Genomic DNA, 6,000 nt, shown 5'->3' on the forward strand with positions numbered 1-6,000 from the left:
AAGACAAACTGAAAGTCTAGAGTCATTTTCTGAAACAGGACATCCGTACCTGAGGAAAATGAGAGGAAAACTGTCCAATCCTGAGTAGAATTCCAGCCTTAGAATTACAGACTTTCAAATACGTTTTCACTGATTGATGAGCATAGTGAACAATTCTGATTTCTTGGCTGGTTAGAACTTCTAGCATGGATTCCATAGCTACCCTCTCTGAAGAATGTGGATAACTGTCCTCAGTCACCTTCATGTGCATATTTTCGTGTCTCATCTAAATAACTGAGCCCTGTGTCTTACCATTTGTTTATTGGAATTGCTGAACAAAGTGACTCTCATAGAAAGAGTCGGGAAGCAATCCATTGTACACAAGGACATTGCACCAGTCTTGTTACATGATAAAAGCTTTAAACTCGCTTATATGTGTGTTTCTTGAATTTTTAGAACTTTCCTTGTTCTAAAACTATTTGGGTCAGCATATCATGGAGCAGACAATGTAGTAGGATAAAATAGGTTTTAAATAATAAGTGAAGGAAAATAATTAATAGAATAGAATAGTGAAGTGGAGAGTTAAAGGCAGGGGTATAATGGAGTGTGCATTCTGGCACAATGCACAACTGTTGTAAAGAGGCTGCTTCTTGGTTCCCGGATGCTCAGTCCTGAAATAATCACACAGAAACCATATTATTTAAATCACTGCTTGGCCTATTAGCTCTAGCTTTTTATTTGCTAACTCTTACATCTTAATTTAACCTATCTCCATTAATCTGTACATCACCGTGAGGTCGTGGCCTCCTAGCAAAATTTCAGCATGTCCGTCTCCAGCAGTGGCTCCGTGGCTTCTCCAAACACCTCCTTCTTTCTCCCAGCATTCAGTTTAGTTTTCCCTGCCTACCTCTATTCCCTGTGCAGGCACAAGACATATTATTGATTGATCAATGGTATTAACAGCATAAAGAGGGGAATCCTGCATCAGAAGACAGGCCACAGATAGGGCCTTTCCTTCCATGGCAAGCATGATCAATTATTCTCTCTCATTCTCCCCTTCCTTTCCTCCATCTCTTTCTTTCTTCCTCCCTCACTCTCTCATTGTTCTCTTTCTCTTAGTCTCACCTTCTCCCCTACCTCAAGCCCATTATTGGCACAAAGGGTATCTTCTGTACTCCAAAGAAAAGGGTGGTAACACAGCAATTGCTAGAGAGGATCGCCACGCCTTTACTCCTTGGATGGTGGATTTTAAGTCTGAAGAAACTACCTGCTCTATATTAATGTGGACACTGTAGAGCTTCAAGCCTATGCAAGCTGACCATGGTCACTTTGTCTTTGCCTGTAAGTCTCAATCATTCATTGAGGAGCACACTGTCTTCCTGACAGGTATGACAGCTGTGCTCAGGAAGAGGCCACTGGGCTGTCCACTGCTTTAAATTTGGTTTCTAATCTATTGAAGAGGGGGTTAGACATGGAAAGGAATCTACATGATCAAGCCCAGGAATTACCCAACCTAGGGCATTTTCAGAGAAGTGACATAGTTAAAAGCCTTTAACTGCATGTAGAAGATCAATAAAATAACAGTTAACATTAATTGTGTACTCACTGTGTACGGCACTTCTCTAAGACTTGATGTTCCATATTTTTAAATCTTTTCAATAACTCTCAGATAGATATTTCTGTTTTATGTATGTAGTAACAGAAAAGTCAAATTACTACTGTCCAAATAACAAAGCTTATAAGTGGCAAAGTTGGGATTTAAACCCTAAAATTCCCACCCCAGAGTTCCTCACTCTACTGTGAGTGCCAATACCCACTTGCTTCAGCCTTTACCCTTCCACACCCCTATCAGGCACCGCCATTTCCCTTTTCTTCCATTTGGCCTGACTTGTCTTCTAATAAAAAAGGAGGGAAAGTTAAAAAGAAAAATCTCCGAGGGTTATTTGTATGCCCCTACATCACTTATACTCTCTTCTCAAAGACAAGCCATTTAATGTGGTGAGCAGACATCTGAGGATACACTGGGCAAGCCCAATCCTAGAACTGGAAACTGAAGAAGATGCCAGATGCTTCGAGACAGTCTGTGGTCAGAGTCATAGCTCAGGAAGAGTGTCTCTCCCCAATTCCCCATTTCTCCTTCATTACTGAGTCTCAATTCCCTTTTGCCCACATCAAAAGCCAAGATGCTCACTTCTCCACTTGGCCCATTGACTTTCCCTGCCAGAAAACACCAGCCTGAATTACTCTGATGATAAAACCTTCCGCCTGAGCCTAGAGCCCACTTCCTCAGCCCTTCTTTGATCTCTTTAGAATTTTTCTTTTTCGGAAAAACCATACTGGCAAGCACACCAAACTCTTTCTACATACTTGGGATTTTACAGTGGCTTTTTTGGAACTCTCTTGGATTTTACATGTCAGTCGATCTCGTCTGGACAGAACCCCACAAGGACCTGCTGACACCTCACGGCACAATTTCACAAAATGTTCTAGGAAAAGATAATTTTCTAATTATAACACCAAATTCTGCTTATGAAGGCATTTTCCAACCACTCCATCTCCAACAGTGGAGTAGTCTGAGGGTGAAATTAGACCCAGGGCACATAGTTTTTTTCCTTTCTCCCTGTCTAATTCATTCTTTTCTTTCTTTTGGGGGGTATTAAAAATATTGCCTAGAAAAATAAACTTTGCTGTACAAATGCCCATAGAGAGTGCACTCCCAAAGAAACGTTATTTTTCTCCCATTCACACCTAAAAGCAATGGTCCAGGCCCATCTTCTGCCTGTTGGATCAGGACCCCAAAGGAACACAACCTGCCGATTTTACCCCCTTGGCCCTTTCTACTCTTTCTGCCCCTCAGCCCTCAGATCTTAGTTGATAGTTACTTTCAGATTAGCTTTTCGTAAAATACTCTCAAATAGGGAACCAAATAGTGCTTATTAGAGTCAGGGAAATATGACAGGATATGCAGAAAGGATAGTTGATGGGTGTCTGAGTGGAGCTGGATAAGGGTGAATTCACAGAAACTTCAAAACAGCTAGTAGAGGTGATCTTGAGTGTTCCTAACATAAAGAAATGATTTACTTCTCAGATGATAGCTATATTAATCACCCTGATCTAATCACTATTCTCTGTTTACATAAATTGAAACATTACACTGTACCCCATAAATATGAACAATTAGTGTGTGCCAATTAGAATGTTATACACACACACACACACACACACACACACACATTGCATATTTGGTGTGTACATACATAATGTATGATAGTATTGTATGTCCCTTCTCTGATTCACTATATCAATGTTACCAAGCTGTGGCCTGTGGATTCTCTATATCCAGGAACCAGAGGTGAGAGTTTGAAGAAATACCTAGACGCTTCCTGTGTACAGAAAGTTTAAGCACCTGTGCTCTATAAAGAGTTCAATGTCGTATTCCACCCTCCTTTGGCTCTTTCCATCCTTTCACGACACTAGAGATTCACCTGTTGAATGTCAGAACAAGGACATCACTCGCTAGCTTAAATAGGTACTAATAAGTATGTACTCACCCAAACAGAAGGAAATATTTAAGAGCTATTTTTTCTCTTAAGGAATCCTCAGTACAGGAATTAGTCTAATTTCACCTTTAAGAGAAAACCCCCAATAAAGCACATTTATATTAAGAATTTAACTTTTAAAATTATAGCCATAACTTGGGCTGGGGAGAAGACTCAATGGTTAGAGAACTGACCACACAAGCATCGGGACAAGAGTTCAAATCCCCAGAATCCACATAAGTCCTTGGGTGGCAACCTGCCTGCAGTTTCAGCCTCCAAGGGTGAAGAAAAGGCTCTCAAGAACAAACTACCTAACAAAACCAGCCATTCTGATGAGCTCTTGGTTGATTTCAAGACCCTGCCTCAATGAATCAAGTACAAATGCAATGGAGAATGATTCCCAGCATCAATCTTGGGCTTCCACTTCCACTTGCACACACATGCATGTGTACCTAGACAAGTGGTTCCTTCCTGATGCTATGACCTTTAATACACTTCCTCATGTTGTAGTGACCCCAACCATAAAATTATTTTCATCGCTACTTTATAACTGTAATTTTGCTACTGTTATGAACCATAATGAAACATAACCTGTGTTTTCGATAGTCTTAGGTGACCCCTGTGAAAGAATTGTCCAACACCCCAAAGGGGTCATGACCCAAGGTTGAGAACTGCTGATGTACATACATGGCAACCACACATGTGTGTCAACATACATGAAAAACATCTATATAGGTACATGCCACCTTACATATCAGAATGGAAAAAGAAAGCTAAATACAGAGTTTGACTTTCTAAAAAGCTATATCAAAAAAAGCTCATGTATCTGATCATATAGCTCTTATGGCCACTCCATCTGAGCTGCACTATTACTAGCAATGTTCTGAACAGCAACAGAAGCATTGCCAATAACTAAAGATAAGTTTTATTCTTGCTTCTTAAAGATTTTCTTTCTTAAAGAAGGTTTAAAGCACAAAAGACTTTTCATACAAAATCTAAAGAATAAGGAAACGTTTAAAAAAAACATAAGAAAGTTCCTTTTAACTCTACAGGCTGCTCCCTCTTCTCCAGTGTGAGGAGATAAGCAGGTCATATTTCAGGATAATATGTCTATTTTAAAGATAAGCATCTACTTGTTAAAATGTCATTTAGCTTTGTATTTTACAATGAACATGCATGTGTGTTTCTACGTGCACACATATTTAATTCACTGAAAAAAAAGTTTTGAAACAAACACAAAACTTTGGGTTCTCTGCTAAACTAGAAGATGACTTGGGAATCCCTGCACTAGTGGTAACACTAAGGTTGTCATCAGTAGAACTGGGAGATTTCCCAGATTCCAGACTGGGCTTCTCACCAAGTATTCTCCCTCCTCACTCCACCCACATGACAAGTGGCACATGAAGAGAAGCAGTGGGCAGACTGTGACTGAGTGAAAGTCACAGTAACTGAATGCACTAATTCTGTCCCCATTAGCCACCAATACAAGCATTAAAATGCAGAAATAATAAAAATATCTTCAAGTTAAAGATAGTTATGTCTGAATAAAAGGGACATTATTAAACTAAATTTCCAGTGTCCTGTAAGCAAAATTCAAAGTAACACTGAATATACAGAAGCTAAGGAAATTCAAGCACACCTTTACAAATGTAACCCACTTGGGCAGTCACTGTCGGTAGACAAGGTCAGTCTGATGATGCTGTGTGCAGGATTGCTAACATTGGCCCAAAACATGAGAGCCTGCTGTTTTTCTTATCATCATCAAGATTTTTACTCCTATCTTATGAGTGAGACAATAGATAGCTGTCAACATCCATGCTAACTCTGAGATAAACTTAACATTGACAACCAGGCTATATATGAGTCCAGGACTTCTGCTTCTGCACTGACAGAAATCTGGTAACTCTTAAGTGTTGAGTCATAATTTCTTGATGAATTAGGCAAATGTGAGGTAGAAGAAAAAAAATCTTATTTTCATGATGTAATTGCTGGCCCCACTTCAGGGCATTACCTACAAAGGAGAAAGTTACCATCTTAACTTTCTGTAAATATCAACAGACAAGTCTGTCCTCAGACAGATAATTGCAAGGCTTTTGAGAATATTCTTCCATTTGCCAATCTAGCTGCCGGGTTGTTTGTTGGTTTTCCTTCTTCTCTTACAAATGAAGTTATTTACTTTTTTGATTAAGAAGGAGACAGTTTGAAAGCCTGGGAAAGCAACCACGCACCAGAGGGGGAAAATAGTAAGATAGTGATCCCCCAGTTAAAGAGAGAGAGAGAGAGAGAGAGAGAGAGAGAGAGAGAGAGAGAGAGAGAGAGATGTACTGTAGTCTAAACTGCAGGGCAAGTGGGTCACTTTGGTAGAAACAACTCCCAGATTCACCATATGATTAACTGTTTTGTTTTCAGCCTTCTAAAAGCACTCTCTTCTCTTCTCTTCTCTTCTCTTCTCTTCTCTTCTCTTCTCTTCTCTTCTCTTCTC

At 39.8% G+C, this 6,000-nt stretch overlaps 1 protein-coding gene across 1 annotated transcript in view; it reads left to right on the forward strand.

Annotated features, from left to right (window-relative positions):
• Positions 1 to 6,000, forward strand: part of Col8a1 (collagen type VIII alpha 1 chain) — a 130,446-nt gene that overhangs the window by 51,816 nt on the left and 72,630 nt on the right. The gene's annotated exons all lie outside the window — the stretch shown is intronic.

This window comes from Microtus ochrogaster, chromosome 2 (assembly GCF_000317375.1).
Source record: "Microtus ochrogaster isolate Prairie Vole_2 chromosome 2, MicOch1.0, whole genome shotgun sequence".
Lineage (NCBI taxonomy): Eukaryota > Metazoa > Chordata > Mammalia > Rodentia > Cricetidae > Microtus > Microtus ochrogaster.